The following is a 20,727-nucleotide window of genomic DNA, read 5'->3' on the forward strand; positions in this document are numbered from 1 at the left end:
GATCTTGAGGAGGATAAATTTGTGTTGGCTTCCCTCCGTCAGTTTCTGGAACCTTCACAGTACATATCAGAGAGTGCTGACGAAAGGATAAATAGAGGGTTTTGAGAGAAGTGAAGGCAGATATACATATATATAACATTTTTCTGAGTACTTGATGAGCAAATTATTTCAAACTATGTGCATATATGATTTATAGGCTATTAAAGCCGATAATATTCATTATATTTGCTTGAATACAGGCTAGTTTTTCTCTCTTTCTCAATGCCTGTCTAGAGATTACCAGTCTTTTTTTCTGATAAATTCTTTCTCTCTCTTTTGCATATAGAGCTTGTTGTCACTCTGTGTATCTGAGGTGTTTACCTGAGATTAATTAGTGGTTCTGGGGGAGACAGAGGATAGAGAAGTGAAGGCAAAGAGAGATGTCTGCCTAGAAAAAAGACTGGGATTTTCTGCTCAGTGGATTTGGAGTGCGCAAGATAATATTTTATTATCGGTAGTATGCTATGTAAAAATTCTTATATAGACTTATAAGTCACATATCATATGCATAATACATTGTATTTTTATAGTATGGCAAAAGAAAAATCCCAACAACTCACTGTTTCATAGCAAAAATTAAATCAGAATAAACATTTGTTAATATATTTTATATATAGTCTGGATAAACTTTGTATTTCCCTAACAAAATTAATCAAAAAGAAAAGGAGTACTTGTGGCATCTTAGAGACTAACAAATTTATCTGAGCATAAGCTTTCGTGAGCTACAGCTCATTTCATCGGATGCATTCAGTGGAAAATACAGTGGGGAGATTTATATACATAGAGAACATGAAACAATGGGTGTTACCATACACACTGTAACGATAGTGATCAAGTAAGGTGAGCTATTACCAGCAGGAGAGCGGGGGCGGGGGAGGAGGGGTAGCGGGGAGGGTAGCGTCATCATGAATAGGTCGGAATATGAACAAGAGGCTGCTAGGCAGCTCTCCAGCACCACTTTCTACAAGCCATTACCCTCTGATCCCACTGAGGGTTACCAAAAGAAACTACAACATTTGCTCAGAAAACTCCCTGAAAAAGCACAAGAACAAATCCGCACAGACATACCTCTGGAACTCTGAACAGGGGTATTCTATCTGCTACCCAAAATCCATAAATCTGGAAATCCTGGACGCCCCATCATCTCAGGCACTGGCACCCTGACAGCAGGATTGTCTGGCTATGTAGACTCCCTCCTCAGGCCCTACGCTACCAGCACTTCCAGCTATCTTTGAGACACCACTGACTTCCTGAGGAAACTACAATCCATCGGTGATCTTCCTGAAAACACCATCCTAGCCACTATGGATGTAGAAGCCCTCTACACCAACATTCCACATAAAGATGGACTACAAGCCTTCAGGAACAGTATCCCCGATAATGTCACGGCAAACCTGGTGGCTGAACTTTGTGACTTTGTCCTCACCCATAACTATTTCACATTTGGGGACAATGTATACCTTCAAATCAGCGGCACTGGTATGGGTACCCGCATGGCCCCACAGTATGCCAACATTTTTATGGCTGACTTAGAACAACGCTTCCTCAACTCTCATCCCCTAATGCCCCTACTCTACTTGCGCTACATTGATGACCTCTTCATCATCTGGACCCATGGAAAAGAAGCCCTTGAGGAATTCCACCATGATTTCAACAATTTCCATCCCAATATCAACCTCAGCCTGGACCAGTCCACACAAAAGATCCACTTCCTGGACACTACAGTGCTAATAAGCGATGGTCATATAAACGCAACCCTGTACCGGAAACCCTCCGACCGCTATGCCTACCTAAGTGCCTCCAGCTTTCATCCAGACCACACCACACGATCCATTGTCTACAGCCAAGCTCTACGATACAACCGCATTTGCTCCAACCCCTCAGACAGAGACAAACACCTACAAGATCTTTATCAAGCATTCTTACAACTACAATACCCACCTGCTGAAGTGAAGAAACAGATTGACAGAGCCAGAAGAGTACCCAGAAGTTACCTACTACAGGACAGGCCCAACAAAGAAAATAACAGAACGCCACTAGCCATCACCTTCAGCCCCCAACTAAAACCTCTCCAACGCATCATCAAGGATCTACAACCTATCCTGAAGGACGACCCATCACTCTCACAGATCTTGGGAGACAGGCCAGTCCTTGCCTACAGACAGCCCCCCAACCTGAAGCAAATACTCACCAGCAACCACACCCCACACAACAGAACCACTCACCCAGGAACCTATCCTTGCAACAAAGCCCATTGCCAGCTGTGTCCACATATCTAGTCAGGGGACACCATCATAGGGCCTAACCACATCAGCCACACTATCAGAGACTCGTTCACCTGCACATCTACCAATGTGATATATGCCATCATGTGCCAGCAATGCCCCTCTGCCATGTACATTGGTCAAACTGGACAGTCTCTATGTAAAAGAATAAATGGACACAAATCAGCTGTCAAGAATTATAACATTCAAAAACCAGTCGGAGAACACTTCCATCTCTTTGGTCACTCAATTACAGACCTAAAAGTTGCAATTCTTCAACAAAAAAAAACTTCAAAAACAGAATCCAACGAGAGACTGCTGAATTGGAATTAATTTGCAAACTGGGTACAATTAACTTAGGCTTGAATAAAGACTGGGAGTGGATGGGTCATTATACAAAGTAAAACTATTTCCCCATGTTTATTCCCCCTGCCCTCCCCCCCGCCGACTGTTCCTCAGATGTTCTTGTCAACTGCTGGAAATGGCCCACCTTGATTATCACTAGAAAAGGTCCCCTCCCCACCCTGCTCTCCTGCTGGTAATAGCTCACCTTACCTGATCACTCTCGTTACAGTGTGTACGGTAACACCCATTGTTTCATGTTCTCTATGTATATAAATCTCCCCACTGTAATTTCCACTGAATGCATCCGATGAAGTGAGCTGTAGCTCATGAAAGCTTATGCTCAGATAAATTTGTTAGTCTCTAAGGTGCCAGCAGTACTCCTTTTCTTTTTGTGGATATAGACTAATACGGCTGCTACTCTAAAACCTGTCAAAATTAATCAAGCGTTTTTTCGTTTATTCACATGAAAAGAAGGATAACTTTCTTTCTTTATTCCTGGTGTTAAAAAAAAAAAAAGTATATATCCTCTCTTGTTTTCATTTGAGAACATAGACAAAATAGCACTAACTTTCACAGAAATAGCTTGGTAAAATAACACAGGTTTTCGGCATATATATATATTAATAAATATATTATTTGTTATTGTATAGATATATATACATCTCAATATTTATAATATGTTTATTTTATTGGTTTCAATAAAAACTTTCTTCTACTAATTTTACCACCAATATTCAGTAATTCAGCATAACCATCTACAAAAACAAAACAAAACAATTTATTGGAAAAATACAATCCACATACAATTTTCTGATGGTTTGCTTATGTACCTGGGTGTAATTCATATCAATATAACTAATAGTTGAGCTTTAAGTTTGTGAGTTATCCGCATCCTATATCTTATGTTGACTCTTGCATCCTCTATTGCCATCTTATATCCTCTTAAGAGTCTCACTGCGTATTAAGACAAGGAATCCCACAATTTAGATGCCCCAACAGAGAAGAAAAATTTCCTGAGAACTCTTCTAGTAAATTGCATTATTTACTGTATTTTTTTATTTTGTATTTTTTATATTGTATTGTTTACTTTTAAGTTACTTACATACAAAATTAGTTCAAAGAATTTGTCTAAAATTTATTTCTGTCATGTTATCATTACAGAAGGCTGCTGAAAATGAAGATTATTATTCTGTTTTTACAACCTTGTCTTTGTATATATGCAAATATAAAGCTTTTGTGTTTATATATTCAGTATCCTTTCTGTGACAATAATAAATTCATCTTTTTATGGTATGGGGCCTCTTACCCTTGACATAGTTTAGGGCAGTGATTCTCAAACTTTTGTACTGGTGATACCTTTCACATAGGAAGCCTCTGAGTGCAACCCCCCTTATAAATTAAACACACATTTTTATATATTTAACACCACTATAAATGCTGGAGCAAAAGCGGGGTTTGGGGTGGAAGCTGATAGCGCGTGACCTCCCCACGTAATAACCTCACAAACCCTGGTTTAGGGCCTCAGAATGTCATAATCCGGTCCTGGCTGGGGGTGTGTGGGAGTGGAGCTGTGAGAGCCTGAGGGGTGTGTGCCAGGCTGTAGCTAGAGGTGTTGTGGCTGTGGGAGCCCGAGGGGTGTGTACTGGCCAGCAGCTGAGGTTGAGGGAGCCCGAGGGGCGTGCGCCGGGCTGTAGCGGCGGTTGAGGGAGCCCGAGGGGCATGCGCTGGGCTGTAGCGGCGGTTGAGGGAGCCCGAGGGGCGTGCGCCGGGCTGTAGCGGGGGTTGAGGGAGCCCGAGGGGCGTGCGCTGGGCTGTAGCGGGGGTTGAGGGAGCCCGAGGGGTGTGCGCCCGGCTGTAGCGGCGGTTGAGGGAGCCCGAGGGGTAGCGGCGGTTGAGGGAGCCGGAGGGGCGTGCGCCGGGCTGTAGCGGCGGTTGAGGGAACCCGAGGGGCGTGCGCCGGGCTGTAGCGGCGGTTGAGGGAGCCCGAGGGGTAGCGGCGGTTGAGGGAGCCGGAGGGGCATGCGCCGGGCTGTAGCGGGGGTTGACGGAGCCCGAGGGGCGTGCGCCGGGCTGTAGCGGCGGTTGAGGGAGCCCGAGGGGCGTGCGCCGGGCGGTAGCGGGGGTTGAGGGAGCCCGAGGGGCGTGCGCCGGGCTGTAGCGGCGGTTGAGGGAGCCCGAGGGGTAGCGGCGGTTGAGGGAGCCGGAGGGGCGTGCGCCGGGCTGTAGCGGCGGTTGAGGGAGCCCGAGGGGCGTGCGCCGGGCTGTAGCGGCGGTTGAGGGAGCCCGAGGGGCGTGCGCCGGGCTGTAGCGGGGGTTGAGGGAGCCCGAGGGGCGTGCGCCGGGCTGTAGCGGCGGTTGAGGGAGCCCGAGGGGCGTGCGCCGGGCTGTAGCGGGGGTTGAGGGAGCCCGAGGGGCGTGCGCCGGGCTGTAGCGGGGGTTGAGGGAGCCCGAGGGGTGTGCGCCCGGCTGTAGCGGCGGTTGAGGGAGCCGGAGGGGCGTGCGCCGGGCTGTAGCGGCGGTTGAGGGAGCCCGAGGGGCGTGCGCCGGGCTGTAGCGGCGGTTGAGGGAGCCCGAGGGGTAGCGGCGGTTGAGGGAGCCGGAGGGGCGTGCGCCGGGCTGTAGCGGCGGTTGAGGGAGCCCGAGGGGCGTGCGCCGGGCTGTAGCGGGGGTTGAGGGAGCCGGAGGGGTGTGCGCCGGGCTGTAGCGGCGGTTGAGGGAGCCCGAGGGGCGTGCGCCGGGCTGTAGCGGCGGTTGAGGGAGCCCGAGGGGCGTGCGCCGGGCTGTAGCGGCGGTTGAGGGAGCCCGAGGGGCGTGCGCCGGGATGTAGCGGCGGTTGAGGGAGCTGGAGGGGTGTGCGCCCGGCTGTAGCGGGGGTTGAGGGAGCCCGAGGGGCGTGCGCCGGGCTGTAGCGGCGGTTGAGGGAGCCCGAGGGGTGTGCGCCGGGCTGCAGCGGTGGTTGAGGGAGCCCGAGGGGTGTGCGCCCGGCTGTAGCGGGGGTTGAGGGAGCCGGAGGGGTGTGCGCCCGGCTCTAGCGGGGGTTGAGGGAGCCCGAGGGGCGTGCGCCGGGCTGTAGCGGCGGTTGAGGGAGCCCGAGGGGCATGCGCTGGGCTGTAGCGGCGGTTCAGGGAGCCCGAGGGGCGTGCGCCGGGCTGTAGCAGGGGTTGAGGGAGCCCGAGGGGCGTGCGCCGGGCTGTAGCGGGGGTTGAGGGAGCCGGAGGGGTGTGCGCCCGGCTGTAGCGGCGGTTGAGGGAGCCCGAGGGGTAGCGGCGGTTGAGGGAGTCGGAGGGGCGTGCGCCGGGCTGTAGCGGCGGTTGAGGGAGCCCGAGGGGCGTGCGCCGGGCTGTAGCGGGGGTTGAGGGAGCCCGAGGGGCGTGCGCCGGGCTGTAGCGGGGGTTGAGGGAGCCCGAGGGGCGTGCGCCGGGCTGTAGCGGGGGTTGAGGGAGCCCGAGGGGCGTGCGCCGGGCTGTAGCGGCGGTTGAGGGAGCCCGAGGGGCGTGCTCCGGGCTGTAGCGGGGGTTGAGGGAGCCCGAGGGGCGTGCGCCCGGCTGTAGCGGCGGTTGAGGGAGCCCGAGGGGTGTGCGCCTGGCTGTAGCGGCGGTTGAGGGAGCCCGAGGGGTGTGCGCCCGGCTGTAGCGGCGGTTGACGGAGCCCGAGGGGTAGCGGCGGTTGAGGGAGCCGGAGGGGCGTGCGCCGGGCTGTAGCGGCGGTTGAGGGAGCCCGAGGGGCGTGCGCCGGGCTGTAGCGGCGGTTGAGGGAGCCCGAGGGGCGTGCGCCGGGCTGTAGCGGGGGTTGAGGGAGCCGGAGGGGCGTGCGCCCGGCTGTAGCGGGGGTTGAGGGAGCGCGAGGGGCGTGCGCCGGGATGTAGCGGCGGTTGAGGGAGCCGGAGGGGCGTGCGCCCGGCTGTAGCGGGGGTTGAGGGAGCCCGAGGGGCGTGCGCCGGGATGTAGCGGCGGTTGAGGGAGCCGGAGGGGCGTGCGCCCGGCTGTAGCGGGGGTTGAGGGAGCCCGAGGGGCGTGCGCCGGGCTGTAGCGGCGGTTGAGGGAGCCCGAGGGGCGTGCGCCGGGCTGTAGCGGCGGTTGAGGGAGCCGGAGGGGCGTGCGCCGGGCTGTAGCGGCGGTTGAGGGAGCCGGAGGGGCGTGCGCCGGGTTGTAGCGGCGGTTGAGGGAGCCCGAGGGGCGTGCGCCGGGCTGCAGCGGCGGTTGAGGGAGCCCGAGGGGCGTGCGCCCGGCTGTAGCGGGGGTTGAGGGAGCCGGAGGGGCGTGCGCCCGGCTCTAGCGGGGGTTGAGGGAGCCGGAGGGGCGTGCGCCGGGCTGTAGCGGCGGTTGAGGGAGCCCGAGGGGCGTGCGCCCGGCTGTAGCGGGGGTTGAGGGAGCCCGAGGGGCGTGCGCCGGGCTGTAGCGGGGGTTGAGGGAGCCCGAGGGGCGTGCGCCGGGCTGTAGCGGCGGTTGAGGGAGCCGGAGGGGCGTGCGCCGGGCTGCAGCGGCGGTTGAGGGAGCCCGAGGGGTAGCGGCGGTTGAGGGAGCCGGAGGGGTGTGCGCCGGGCTGCAGCGGGGGTTGTTGTGGCTGTGGGCGGCCGAGGGCTACGTGCCCGGCTGTAGCGGGGGAGCCGGCTGCCGGGTGGGGGTGGGTGCGAGGCTGTCCTAGGGAAGCGCAGGCACAGGCGGGGACCGGGGCTAACGGATCTGCAGGGGGCTGGGAGCGGGGCGAGGAGCTGTCAAACCCGCACCCCGCCCTCCCCGGCTCTGTACCAATGAGTCCGGCCAGGCCCTGTCACGTGACCAGAAGGGGGCGTGGCTGCGCCTGGGCCCTGCCCGGCTGGTCCAGGGCGAAGGCGGCGCGGCTGTTGAGGGGATCAAACAGCGACGCTGCGCCGCGGCGGAGTCCGGGGACAGGAGCCCGAGCCCAGGAGCAGGGCAGGAGGCGTCCCGGGCACGGTCCCCTATAGCCGGCCAGGGCCGCGCGCGCCTTTTCGTCACACGCGGGTAACGGCCGGGCGCTCCCGGGTGTCGCTTGGGGAGGTGAGAGCCGCGGTCTGGGACGCGCTGCCCGCCCGGGGCACTAACTGGGGTGGTACCGGGGTGCCCAGGCGGCGGCGACTGCTGGGGCTTCTCCCAACCGTTGGAATCCGCCCCGGCGCTGCCGGGCTGCGAGCGAGCCGGCCCCTGGGCTGCTGCTCCAGACCCCTCGGCTGCCATGGCGGAGCCCGGCGCTGCCCGCACTGCGGGGGTCCCTCCTGGCCAGCGCCGCCCCCACCCCGCACCGTGTCGCTGAGGGGTCCGGGGGGAGGCAACGGGGCGCCTCGTTAACTGCCGTCCTCGCCGCTCAGCCGCAAGAGCCCGGCCAGGGTCGCGCCCGGCGCGGCGCTGCGGGGACAGAGGCGTTCGCGTCTCTGCAGCCTGTCCCTGCGGGGCGGTCGCCCCCCGCGCCTTTGTGTGGCGCTTGCTCGTGCGCTAGCACTGGCCGACCTCAACTTCAAACCGTGTTTGATCTGCGAAGGACGTCAGCATAACCAACTGGGCGGGTAACGTTGTTGGGATCGGGAGGGATGTCGCTGGGGTTGTGGAATTACCCTTTTGGCAGGGGGTTGGGTGGATAAATCACTAAAAACTGGGGCACTTTACTTGTTGAAACCTTGTAGAAGGTGGTTAGACCCGTGGGGAAAATAGTTGAGGGTTGTGTGACTTTGCACGTGATATCATCATGGGTGGTTGTCACTTGGCACTCAGTGTGGTGCCTCATTCAGTTTTAGGTAAACGTATCTGCTGATGTATTAATCAGACTAAAAAAATATTTTGCTCTGCAAAATTTAGAGAAAATGAAGAGTCGTGAATTGTCATGCAGGATGCATCGTCATTGGAGGCTTAATGAGCAAGGCATATTTAAGCTGAAACTGGGAATCAAGATAACATACTAATAAGCCCTTTTAAAAATACAGAATACAGTTTTAAAAACCTAGTTTTCTCTGTTGTCAGTAATCTCCTTTTCTTAGAACTGGGAAGGGAGTCTCCTGATTAACAGTTTAATTCCCCCAGGGGAACAAAACTTAAATTTCCCAAGGATTATAAACTGTTGTATGTCACCACTGACCCTCCTATATATTTATTAGAAATGTCTATTTGAAAGACTCTTTTAGATACACTCACAAGTATGTTTAATACTTAGTAGTTTAATGAAATACTGTTAATCTTTTAATTCTCAGTCCACTATGCAGAAGCCCTATAATATTTGTTTTAAAACAATCTGTATAAATCACCGTGTTCAGGAAAGCTGCAAAAAACAAATTACCCCCCCCCCCCCACCAGTGTTCTCTAAAGGTAGATTAAAAAAAAACTTAAATGAGTTGAACCTATCACTTTTTATTAGAAATTCATCTGCTTATATGTGTGTATTTAAAGCAAAACATAGAGCTGTTCAAACCGAGGATAGAAAAAAATCTCAAAACATTAATTTTCATGAGAGGGCTCTTTTGGCTGAAACCTTAGATGTTTTATTTTAATCCCTGGAGATAAATTAGAATGGAAATTAACACTTGGCAAAACCTGACTTGTATGATTAGCTCCCAAGTAAAACTCACTTTGATGTTAACCTCATTTTTATTCTCCTTAAATCTGTCAGATCTTTGAAATAAGGGCTGTAGCAGTTCTTAAAAACATCAGCAGTTGGACAGTTGTCTGCTCACTACAAATGTTGTGGTGAGGATGTATTTAGTTCCATTCCTTTGCTCTCCTTGCCAACTCAGTTCTTGTGAGCTGGCAGGAATCTGAAATTGATAGCCCTGCTTCCTTAAGCACAGGGCTTAAACCGAAAACAAACACGCTTTCATTTCATTGACTTGTGATATCTTTAGAAAATAAGAGCTTCTCTGAATCCAATGCAAACACCTACAAATGTTCTTTCAGCCATGTACTAATTTTCCTAAAAACTCTTTAGCCTCTGCTGTAAACTGGTTTGCCACATGCCTATCTGATACGTACTGTGCAGTATTTTAGTCTTTGAAACCTACAGTAGCACTTGACAAGCAGGATTCTAGTCCATCTTAGTTCATTGCCTGTTAAAAATGCTTCTAGCTGGGGAAAAGGGAGGTGTTGCAAAGGGGTGCTGGATGCTTGTTCCCATCTATGGTTATGGTAACTTGTGAGCTGTTAGGCTTTAAGTCAGTGATACTCAGACTGGGGCTTGGGAGCTGCAAGTGGCTCTTTGCAGTACGTAATATTTAAACACTATGATTTAATTATTAACCAGTCAGGATGCTTTTACAGTAAAAGCTTTATCTGGCATGTTCGGGGAATGGGGGGTGCTGGTAAGTCAAAATTCCGGTTAACTAAGAGTTATGCTTACCAATGGAGGGAGGGGAATGCAGGGCACAGGCTGTGGGAGGGAGTTTGGGTGTGGGAAGGGGCATGGGAGGGTTTCAGGGTGCTGGATCTGGGCAGTGCTCACCTCGGGTGGCTCCCCGCAAGCGGTGACATGTCCCTGCTGCTTCTAGATGGAGGGGTGGTCAGGGGCTCTTCATGCTGCCTCTGCCCCCGCAGCTCCCATTGGTCGTGGTTCCCGGCCAATGGGAGCTGTGGAGCCAGCGCTTGAGGCGGGGACAGAGCCCCTGTGGCTGTTTCTTTGCCAAAGAGCAGCAGGGATATGTCGCCAGGTAGGGAGCCTGCCGGTGCCAACCAGACTTTTAATGGATATCAGAAATGCCGGTTTCTAGAGGTTTCTGGTTAACATGCAGAATAACCCAGCTTTTACTGTACTATGTTATTAACCAGTGTAGTTGATATAATAATACTTAGAATAACCAAGAAAATTAATTAACAAAAATAAAGTACTACTACTACTGTGACTCTCTTGGGTAATGTTGATTGCTAATTTGGCTCCTGAACAACTGAAGTCTGAGTATCACTGCTTCAAGTATTTAAGATGTGACAGAGTCCTTCTTTTGGAGAAAAGAAAAGCTAACTAAGAGCTGTGAATAAAGGGAACCGGTGCTTAGACAGCTAGATACAAATGACAGCAACGAATTGAGTGTTTTTCCTGCTTTTAACCACGGGTTGCAGGGGGACTATCTTAAATTGGGAACCAAAGATCTGAAAATTTCTTGTTGTGTTTAAAAGCTTTTCTGTCTTCTCACGTTCAAAGAGTGTCCAAGGAAACATTTTCCCAGCCCATACTATTTATTTGTCAAGGATCCTTTCACTTTTTTAGCAACTCTGAGACTAAGAACTTTAAAAAAAAAAAAGTTAAGGCAAACACTGTATAAAACCTAAAATCCTTTTCTCTTTTTTGTGAAGGTTAACTGCAGAGGAGAAAAAGTTGGGTTTGTGCTCTTCTTGCCTCTTTTTATATAATGAAGGCCCAGTTTATATATTTTTTTAATCTTGCTTGTTTTTAACAAATTACAAATCCAGGTTTTGTCTGCTCTGGAAGGCTCTTTGACTCTTGGAGTTGTTGAAACTATTAAATCCCTAGAGTCAAGAGAGTGAAAGTAGAGTAACAGGATTTTTAAATCGTCTTTTGCATGTAATGTTCTCTGTGTCTGTTGTGCTAGTTAATTTACATACTTTAAAGACATGATCCAACTCCGGTTGACTTCAGTGGGAGAGATGGATCAGGCTGAAAGTCTGGCATAAAGTGCAGCCAGTTTGACTAATGTGCACCTAACCATGTTGTAGCTATTTTATACACCATTTCTTTAGGATGTGAGTCCAGGGAAGTGAAGATACTAATGTTTTGAACCACACATTGACAAAATGTTATTAAGAGCAAGCCACATTATGCAGGATTTACATATCTTAGCATTCAGATGCTCTCTGCAAGAAACCTTTTCCCCATGTCTAAAAATTAGCTGCAATTAATGATAGAAGCATATAGGTCTTCCCTACTCTCAGTTTTAAACTAAGGGTCACAAATACAGCTGACCAATTGTGTGTTTCATGATGGTGCATGCACCAGATATAAACATATATACAAAAACCATTTACTACAACAGAAATGCCTCCCTGAACTTCTGTACTGTATATTCTGGGGAACAGCACTTCTAAAAAGTCTTAATTCTTGACAAAAACTTGTGATTACTGATTCTTGGGTGAGATGCTACTTAAGTTTTCAGTACTCTGAATACATTAGACAGGGCTTGAAAAGAGATTATGAGCTTGATCTCTGACTTTTTTCCTTTCACTTTTTTTCTCTGTTTCCCCAACTGTGATATCTTTCTATCTCATGCAGTGTATGTGGCTGTCACTTTAGGCTATAAGTCACACGAGCTCTCTAATTCAGGCCTCATGCTCTCCTGCTTTTGAACAGGGAAGAGTCTTGATAAAGAAAGTAGATATAACTGTATTTGTAAAATATATGCTGACGTGTTGCTTTGCTGTGCCAGTGGACTTGCTGTATGAACCATAATAGCCTTCACGTAGTATGATTTGTCATTATTTTAATGTAATGGCTATCTCCGCTTCAGAGGGAGAGAAGATTTAAAAATAAATGAGCTAGGTATCATGAAAGGAGACAAGGGGAAGGGAGCCGTTGTCTTAAGGAAGCAAGAATGAATCATTGTTTTCTGTAAAATGCAGTTTTTATACTGGTTAAGTGTTGCAGTAGTTTTCTGGAAGTACCCACAAAGTACTAGATGCAGTACAAACATAAAAGATGATGTTCCTTACCCCAAAGAACTTACTGTTGAATTTTTGGCTTTCTGCTTAATGTTTTCTGATGAGTAATTAATGAAGATTTCTGCAAATAGTCTCTGTCAGGAGTGCTGACGGGGAGAGCTGTAGCTGGAACTCATTAAAAGGTATATTTGCATGGCTCCTATGTTTACAGGAAATAAAAAATTAGAGGCTTTGCAATTGTGCAGTTGCAGGCAGTCAGTGAGATGAGGTGTGGGGGATGTGCAGAGTGTTTGCTTTTCTAAATGTCAAGCTGAACAGGTTCTTTATTGAGTAGTACTAAATTTATTTTCTGCATTCTGTGCACAGATTTACTCATGTGAAACCAATAAAGTTTTTACGTTTTAGTCCATTCTAACACATTTCTAGTCTGATTATTTTTAACAGATATGGTGTGTGTGTACCTTACAGCATAAATAGTATTGGAAGATTAGGAGTTGGCATTATGAGAGGCCAAGGACAAAATTAGGCCTGGTGTACAACCCAGAGCCCCACTTCCACATAGGTTGGGGGAGGGGGCCATGCTGTAGGATTCCTACTTAAGAACTGTCTTTGTATCCTGCTTGGTTAAGTCATCTCTTGTAGCAGTCTTTGGCTAATTAATATTAGGTTGAAGCCATTTTTGCTCACCTCCAGCTGCTTAAAGAGGATGTGGTCTCACTCTGCCCTCAAAACCCCAGAAATTCCTGCATGTGGAAGGGAGAAGGAAGAACCTAGAAAAGGCTGATGGAAGGGCAAAGGAGGAAGCCACCCTCAGCTGAGAGGCTGTAAGATGGCCTCTGCTACTCCATCGCTTCTTCCTTCCTATAAACCACACCCACAGCCAGGAAGCTCTGGGGTTTTGGGGGTAGAGTGAGACCCATGAATAACTCTTGTGGCTTCCTCTGCTGTTTGACTTTTCTAATGACCAGTAGAGTGAAATTGACAATTGTGAACAGTAGCAATGAAAATGACTATGCTTGTTTTGTTTTGCTGCTTACTGAGAAAGGTATATGCAACTGCTGAAGCACCGGAGCTGTCTTCCTATAAATCTTTTAGACAGACAGCACTGCATCATATTGATGCTATAAGATTTTCTTTGCAATTGTAAGGAATCAGAACTAAGGTCCAGATTCTCAAAGGTAATTAGGCTCAGATCCTCAAAAGCAGGCACCTATGCTGCTATTTAAAATTAAAGACTTAGTTATGTAGAAACCAGTGGTTTTGGGCCCTTTCTGTTCTTGCCCCCTCTTAACTTGGGGGAAAAAGTTCTTGCTCCTGGAGAGTAGACTTTTTTCAAATCCAGGACAAAAATATTTGCCTCTTATTGGAGAGAGAGTACCACCAGTGTTAAGCCTTGCTTAGTTTTATGAGTGACACAAGGCATAACCTTTTGGACAGCGAAGTTACATCAGTGAAGAGATTATCTGATGATTGAAGACTGAGCAGAAGAAACTTCAATTACCAGTATTTAAAGTAACTACTTGGTCAGCTCATGGTAACAGTATGTTACATGCTTTTCCAGTAACTTGGTACATGTTAATTTAGACCTTGTCCACGTTTAAATGTAGATTGACCTAGCCATGTCAATCAACGTGTGAAAAATTCACACCCCTGAGTACCATAGTTAAGATGACTTAGCCCTGTTGTAGACATGGTTAAGTTGATGGAAAAAGTCTTCTGTTGACCTAGCCACTGTCTCTTGCGGGGTTGGATTACTTACATTGACTGAAAAACCTCTTCCATCGACATGGGAAGCATCTCTGCTATCGGTGCTACACCAGCATAGCTGCTGCTATAGCACCCATAATGTATCTGTGCCCTTAGCCTTATAGCTTTACACCCACAACAGAGAGCCTTGCTGGTGCACCTTGGTGTTTGTAGATCAGTGACCTTGAACTCTGCAGTATAGGAGTATGTACATCGTAGGCTCTCTTAATTCTAATTTGATTATTGAGAACCAATTTATATCATGGATGATCTGAACATAAAGAGTATATCTAAAAACAGCACTTCCATGTATTATAGCATTTACTGTCAGGAAATACTTCTGTCAAGGTTCTTGTATCTTAGGTGGATTGTATAGTGATATGTTTTCCTGCCCCCCAATTCAGTACACTATCCCTTGTTTAGTTTGATATTAAACCCAATTTTTTACTCCATCTGCACTTTATAATGTGTTGCAGATTTTCAGTTGCAATGCATGCATTATAGATAGAGCCGTACCACATTCATGGTCCATTTTGGTCAGTTTCACGATCGTAGGATTTAAAAAATCATAAATTTTATGATTTCAGCTATTTAAATCTGAAATTTCACGGTGTTGTAATTGTAGGGTTCCTGACCCAAAAAGGGGCTGTGGGGGGGTCGCAAGGTTATTGTAGGTGAGGTTGCGATACTGCTACCCTTAGTTCTGCACTGCTGCTGACGGCAGAGCTGCCTTCAGAGCTGAGCAGTTGGAGAGCGGCAGCTGCTGTCTGGGAGCCCAGCTCTGAAGGCAGAGCTGCCGCCAGCAGCAGCGCAGAAGTAGAGTGACAGTACTATACTATGCCATCCTTTACTTCTGCACTGCTCCCTCCAGAGCTGGGCCCTCAGTCAGCAGCCGCCACTGTCAGGCCGCCTAGCTCTGAAGGCAGCACGGAAGTAAGGGTGGCAATACCATGCCCCCCCCCCCATAACATTGTGACACCCCACAACTCCTTTTTGGGTCAGGACACCCAATTTGAGAAACGTTTGTCTCCCCAGTGAAATCTGTAGGATAGGGTAAAAGCACACAAGACCAGATTTCATAGTCCGTGACAGCCCATAATTATAGAACCTCTTGGAGTGGGGAAGAGGGAGCAGTTAGTAGTGGTTGACAGCTGGTTTCTGATGTAGGGTGCCTGGGAAAGTGAGGAATCAGACCTGGCTTTCGGCAGTGAGGAGGCAGCTTGGACTCTGATTCTGGGAGGTAAAGAAATCTTTGTTTCTTCCTACCTTTAACTAGGTAGGAATGTGGGTTTTATTTTGTAATGAACAACTTCTTACTGCAGTCTACAACAATTTCTCCTACATGCAATAAAAAAGGAGATGATACCTCAGGGTTTTTTTGATGGGTGTTTTTTGGGGGTGTGTGAAAATTTTAGCAGGGAAATAACTATAATTTTTGATATCTAAACTGTACAGTACGTAACCTGTGTAACTTATTTTGCATTTGTTACCTTCACCTCATCCCCCAGTCCTTCCATTTTTAAAAAAAATACACTTGTTGCATCTAGTCTCTTTGGATTCATAAGCCTTTGAGGATAATGATTGTTACTGTTTGTGGTTGTACAATCCCTAGCACAATGATCCTGAGCGGTGCCTCAGAGTGGTACTTCAATACAAATGCTAGTTAATAATATTGCTCTACTGAGATGAATAGGAGTAATTTTTATTTGTTTCTTTTCCAGACCTGTTCACTGTACCCACAGACATGTGCAGATGCCACTGCATTTGTCGGCTTACATTTTGAAGGTTATTTTATGGTTTTAAGGGATAGTTTTTCTTTTTTTTAAAAGAATCTTAGATTTAGGCACACAATTATGCATCTGTTTATGCAGCTGCATAACTGCATGAAACAGAACAGTAGGATACAGTTTCCATTCTAACTTCACTCACTGGCTTTTAACTTCCTCAGAAAAGTTGCTTCTGGGTTGAAATTTATTTGCTTGACCTTGGAGCAAAGGTGAATCTTATATTGGAAGATGTTTAACAATCAATACAGCCACTCTTAAATTATGGGAATACTTTTCCTATATGTTACAGGAGATGTCTTAATGGTCACATAACTGTAATGGGAGAAGTGACAGCTTCCTAGTTGGTTGAAGTAAATACTTCAGATTTGAAGAAAACAGGCTTAGTGTTTAAATGACATACATTTAAAAATGACTGTAAGTTGACAGATACATCAGTTGGGGAAGGTATAATAAAGCCCAAACTACAGTTCCATCCAAACCTCTTTTTCTAAGGACTGGCTGTACTAACTTGAAGAAGGTTAAAAAATAGGATCGAAGTAACAAAAAACACAACCACCAAGTGAGGTTTTTACAGCATTTAGCACATGGGAGAGTGGAAAGCCCCTTCCCCTGGGTAGATTCTTTTGATACCTTTTTGATCTCCTTACAAGTCCTCATGAAGGGTTTTACCTGAACATTCATTACTACTGGGGGAATTCTGCACCACTGCGCATGCGCAGAATTCATGTGCTGCTCAGAATTTTTTTTCTCAGCAGAAAATATTCTGCAAAGAAGTGCTGCAGTTATGCCTTTTGCCCACCAGGGGCCTCTGTGGCACCAGGACAGTGAGAAGCTGCTCCCAAGCAGGAACAGCCCAGCTGGGGATAGGGAAGAGAAGAGGCTGTATTCCTCAAAGCACCCTGCTCGTGGGGCTAGGTCAGGATGCATGGGATGTGGGGGAATGGACAGCATGGGGCTGCTGTGGGTCGTGGTGGTGGTCACAAACTGGGGTTCAGAATGGCTAGTGAAGGGGGATGGCAGGGGCTAAATGGGAGTGGGGGTGCAGAGACATGGGGATGGGGGCAGATGTGCCTGACTGAATGAGAATGGCTAGGGTCTGCATCGGGGAGGCTCCCTAACAATCCCTCCTCCCCCCCTAAAAAGAACAACGAACCCCTGTTCCATACTTCTCCCACCGACACCCAACAGCCCTCCAAGTTCATACCCCAGGCCCCTTCCCAGCAATTACTTCCCTCTCCCTCAGCTCCTTTGTTACCCTTGACTCCCCCAAGTCTCAGAAGCAGTGCAAAGAGGTGTGGGAAATACGTTTGTACTGTAGTTTAAATGAATTATTATTCAAAGTTCTATATTAATATGCCTTGTAAGGAATCTCTTTGTCAAAAAACATTTCCTGAATCTTTTTTTGTTGTCTGTATTGTTACAGATATACTTGCTGACAGTAAGTAATTTAAATTTTGAAATAATTTACTAAAATAATTGATACTGGCATGATTATATTGTTGTTTTGAAAAATAAAATATGCAGAATTTTTATTTTTTTGGTCCGGATTTCCCCCCAGAAGTAATTCATCTACCCTCCAACTGAGCTGAGACTAGTCCTTATATATTTCTCAAAGGCAGTTGCCTGATTCTTTGGTCTCATGACTGATAGGCTGAGAAATTTCGTTGCCAAGAAAGAAATGAGCCTATTCTGAAAGGGCCCAAGCACCTAAATGTGTGTGACCCAGGACCTTGTTACACTGATCTCTTTTGTGTATGTGTATTAAGATACACTGTTTCTTTTTTAAGTGTATGACTGTATTCTTCAACAAAGCTAGTTCTTTTGTCTTAAAACTTAGGAAACTAAAAAACCAAAAAAATTGTTTATGTGGTATTAGTGATGCAAAACCGTGAGCTTAAGTTAGGAAATTTGGAGAGTTAGTGCAGCAAGAACTATTAACTTGTCCACACTGTGGTTTTGTAGTGATTTCCATTGTTTTTGTTTTTTTGTTTTTGTTCAGTCTAAACAGTAATTATTGCTGTATTTATTCTGTGCCATAACTTGGTCCCATTGTACATTCTGTATATTTTTACATTCAGGTAAATATTGTAATACTTAGAAGTTACCAAAACCTGTGATTTCTCAACCTGAACACTGTCTTAATGCTGTTTCCCTTTCAATATAAACTTCATGTGTATGATACTTCAAATAATGAAGCTAAAAAGGCCTTTTGTTTAGATACTAGTTGACTCTAAATTGATACCTACCTTCTAACACATCATAAAGTGAATAAATGAACTTTTGTGCTTTGAAGGGGTACTGTTACATCCAACTTGGACGCAAATCTCTTTAAGAACTTAATCCTAAAAAATTGAAGATCAATAAAAAATACTTCCACAAAACTTGTGAAAACCTATTCCAATGGGAAGCTTTTATTAACAAATAAATGTTTCCTGCACTGTCAGCATCTTGACAGAGATTGTGCAGGGGCATGAAAATAGAAAATGAAACTATAAACAAAAAAAATTGACGAATCAGTTTATTTTCCTTGCTAGGGCTCAGAGAAATGGGAAAATAAACGTACTGAAAAATAATCAGAATTTCAATATTTTAAGTATCTTTGATGTAGTAATACAGTTATGGGGAACTTCTTATCTTAATGAGTGTTCGCTCCAATACTAACTTCTTTATTCTGCTTGTTGCTCAAATTCAGGTTTTTTTGTATTACATTTATTTATCTTTGTCTGAATTGAGTCCTCTAAAAGCAGAGTATGACTCTGCTTATAGTGATCAGAAGATGACAAACCGAGCCCACTGCAGTTAGAGCAATCTCTGAGAATTGTGCAGTGAAGCCTATACGTTGGTCTGTTGTCTTATTAATTGCTGGAAAAGATACTTGGCTGAATTCCAAAGAGAAATGTAGTTAATTTTGATGAGTCATTATAAAGCAATTAGTTGTGGGGGAAGTTGTCGTATTGGTTTTGTTTACAGTGATCACATACTTCACATATTTAAACAAAACTTCCACATATGGACTAAAAAGTTTGTCTATAGCAAGTTTGTCTATAACAAAACTTTATCCATAAGACAAGATTAATATTTTTATGGGGAAAACATAGGCAATGTTTGATGAAGTGACCTCATATTTTGATGAATATACTGAAGTAATATGTCCACACAATCTTCACCAGTCTGCAAGTATTTTGATGATATTGTGTGTTCGGGTTCACATCAGGATATTCAAAACTCAGCTTCCAAAGACCACATCTAAGTCAAAGTGAGGATACATAGTGACATATAACACTGTTTTACTGCTAAGTATCTATTTTGTCTTTCATGGGTGAATATTAAAGATTTAATTGATGTAAGATTCCTTTCTGTCACTGAAAATGGTATATATCACTAGCCTGCCATAACCACTGAATGTTAGCCACAGAAACCTGTTTTACCATTATTTTCCACTCCAGGGAAAAGCCTGTACATAGTCTTTTAAGGCTTTGTCTACACTGGTACTTCGTCGACAAACCTTCTGTTGTTCAGGGGAGTGGAAGTTTTTTGTCGTCAGGATAGAGCTCTCCTGCCGACAAACCGCAGCTACACTTTGCGGCTTTTAGTGGCACGGCTATAGTGCTAAAAGCTGCGTAGCGTAGCCATACCCATAGCCAGTGTGCGCTTGTGTCCCCACTTTGCACCCATCCACTAATCTAGTACAATCTTCCTGCATAACCCTTCCTCAATTAACGTCTTTTCTCTCTCTCTCTCTCTCTCTCTCTCTCTCTCCTGTCTTCTGCTTTTGTTACTCTTTTTTTTCTTTTCTTGTTTTTACTCTGTTTATTATTGCCCCCCCTTTTCTTTTGTTTGTTCCCCCAGCCTATTTCATTGCTCGCCAGAAGGCTATATGATGCTGGGGTAAGGTAGGGGGTCGTTAATCACTCTAGCACCAGGACATGAGCTCTCTCAAGAGAGTCTGTGTTATAAGAGCACATGTATAATCTGTCTTGTAAGCCTGAACTGCTGTTGGAACGGAAGGTGGCTTTCAAGAAGCTGTGCTCTCTTACCCACAGCATGCGTTCAGCGAGAAGTTGAGTGAATCAAGGATCATGTGACTTCTTCCTGTCTTTCCTCCCCCCCAGCTATCACTTTGCTCCTCTGCCTAACACTCATACTGCTCCTCTCCACAGCCCATTTTTCCTTGAACTGGTGCGTGCTTGCCCTGGGTGCCCAGATTCCAGGTTGAGGTGCTTGGGGGAGAATGGGGAAAAAAATATAGCCAGCTCTTCTTATTTTTGGTTTTGATATGGCTTGATGACTGAGCCATTTTAAAATCACTGAGTAGTATGAGGCAGTCTGGCATTAATAGATGGAATTTTACTGAGAGGTATATTTTGGTACTTCATAAGAACAAGTAATTTGCTTTTTAACATGGACAAAATAGTTATGAGGCTACTTGGACATTAAGGTTCTGAATCTCTGTAAACTGCAGTTTTGTTCCTCAGCTGTGGAAGTCAAACATGCCTGATGTGCCGTACTGCTGAACGGTGCTGGGACAATGAGTTCACCATTGTTTCTTTCACTGGAGAGCTGTTCCTACCGATGTGTAACCTGAAAATAAATCCTTACTATGTCTAGAAACTCTCCAGTCTTTGTGATTGCATAACTTTTTGTCTGAAAAAGGCTGCAGGTCAGCCTTTTTGTAATAAGAGAACAGGCTCCTCATTATGAGTGATGTAAGTGCCCCACTTTCTAATCTGTACAGTGGAAAGCAACCACAAAACCAGAATTATTTGTGGTACTCTTCAAATTGAATGATGATCCTTTCCATAGCTTGTGTATTAACTGAAACACTCTTAATAACTTATCAGTTAACAAGAGTGCAGTATGATGTATATTACTTCAGCACTATGTTGTGAGTCAGGACTGATTTTTATTTTTTTAATTTTATTTTTTTTTAATCTATTCCTT

The 20,727-nt window shown here is 46.7% G+C and overlaps 1 protein-coding gene across 8 annotated transcripts in view; it reads left to right on the forward strand.

Moving 5' to 3' along the window:
- Window positions 1–7,420: 7,420 nt before the first annotated feature.
- OSBPL8 (oxysterol binding protein like 8) overlaps window positions 7,421–20,727 on the forward strand; it is a 193,658-nt gene continuing 180,351 nt past the window's right edge. For 4 of the 8 annotated variants that reach the window (XR_012156740.2, XM_073327720.2, XM_073327722.2 and 1 more), the window contains exon 1: window positions 7,423–7,666. The gene's annotated coding sequence lies outside the window, so the exon portion shown is untranslated. Of the gene's footprint in view, window positions 7,667–20,727 lie in introns of all 8 variants that reach the window. The other 4 variants (XM_073327724.2, XM_073327730.1, XM_073327726.2 and 1 more) reach the window with 2 other exon arrangements.

This window comes from Lepidochelys kempii, chromosome 1 (assembly GCF_965140285.1).
Source record: "Lepidochelys kempii isolate rLepKem1 chromosome 1, rLepKem1.hap1, whole genome shotgun sequence".
Lineage (NCBI taxonomy): Eukaryota > Metazoa > Chordata > Testudines > Cheloniidae > Lepidochelys > Lepidochelys kempii.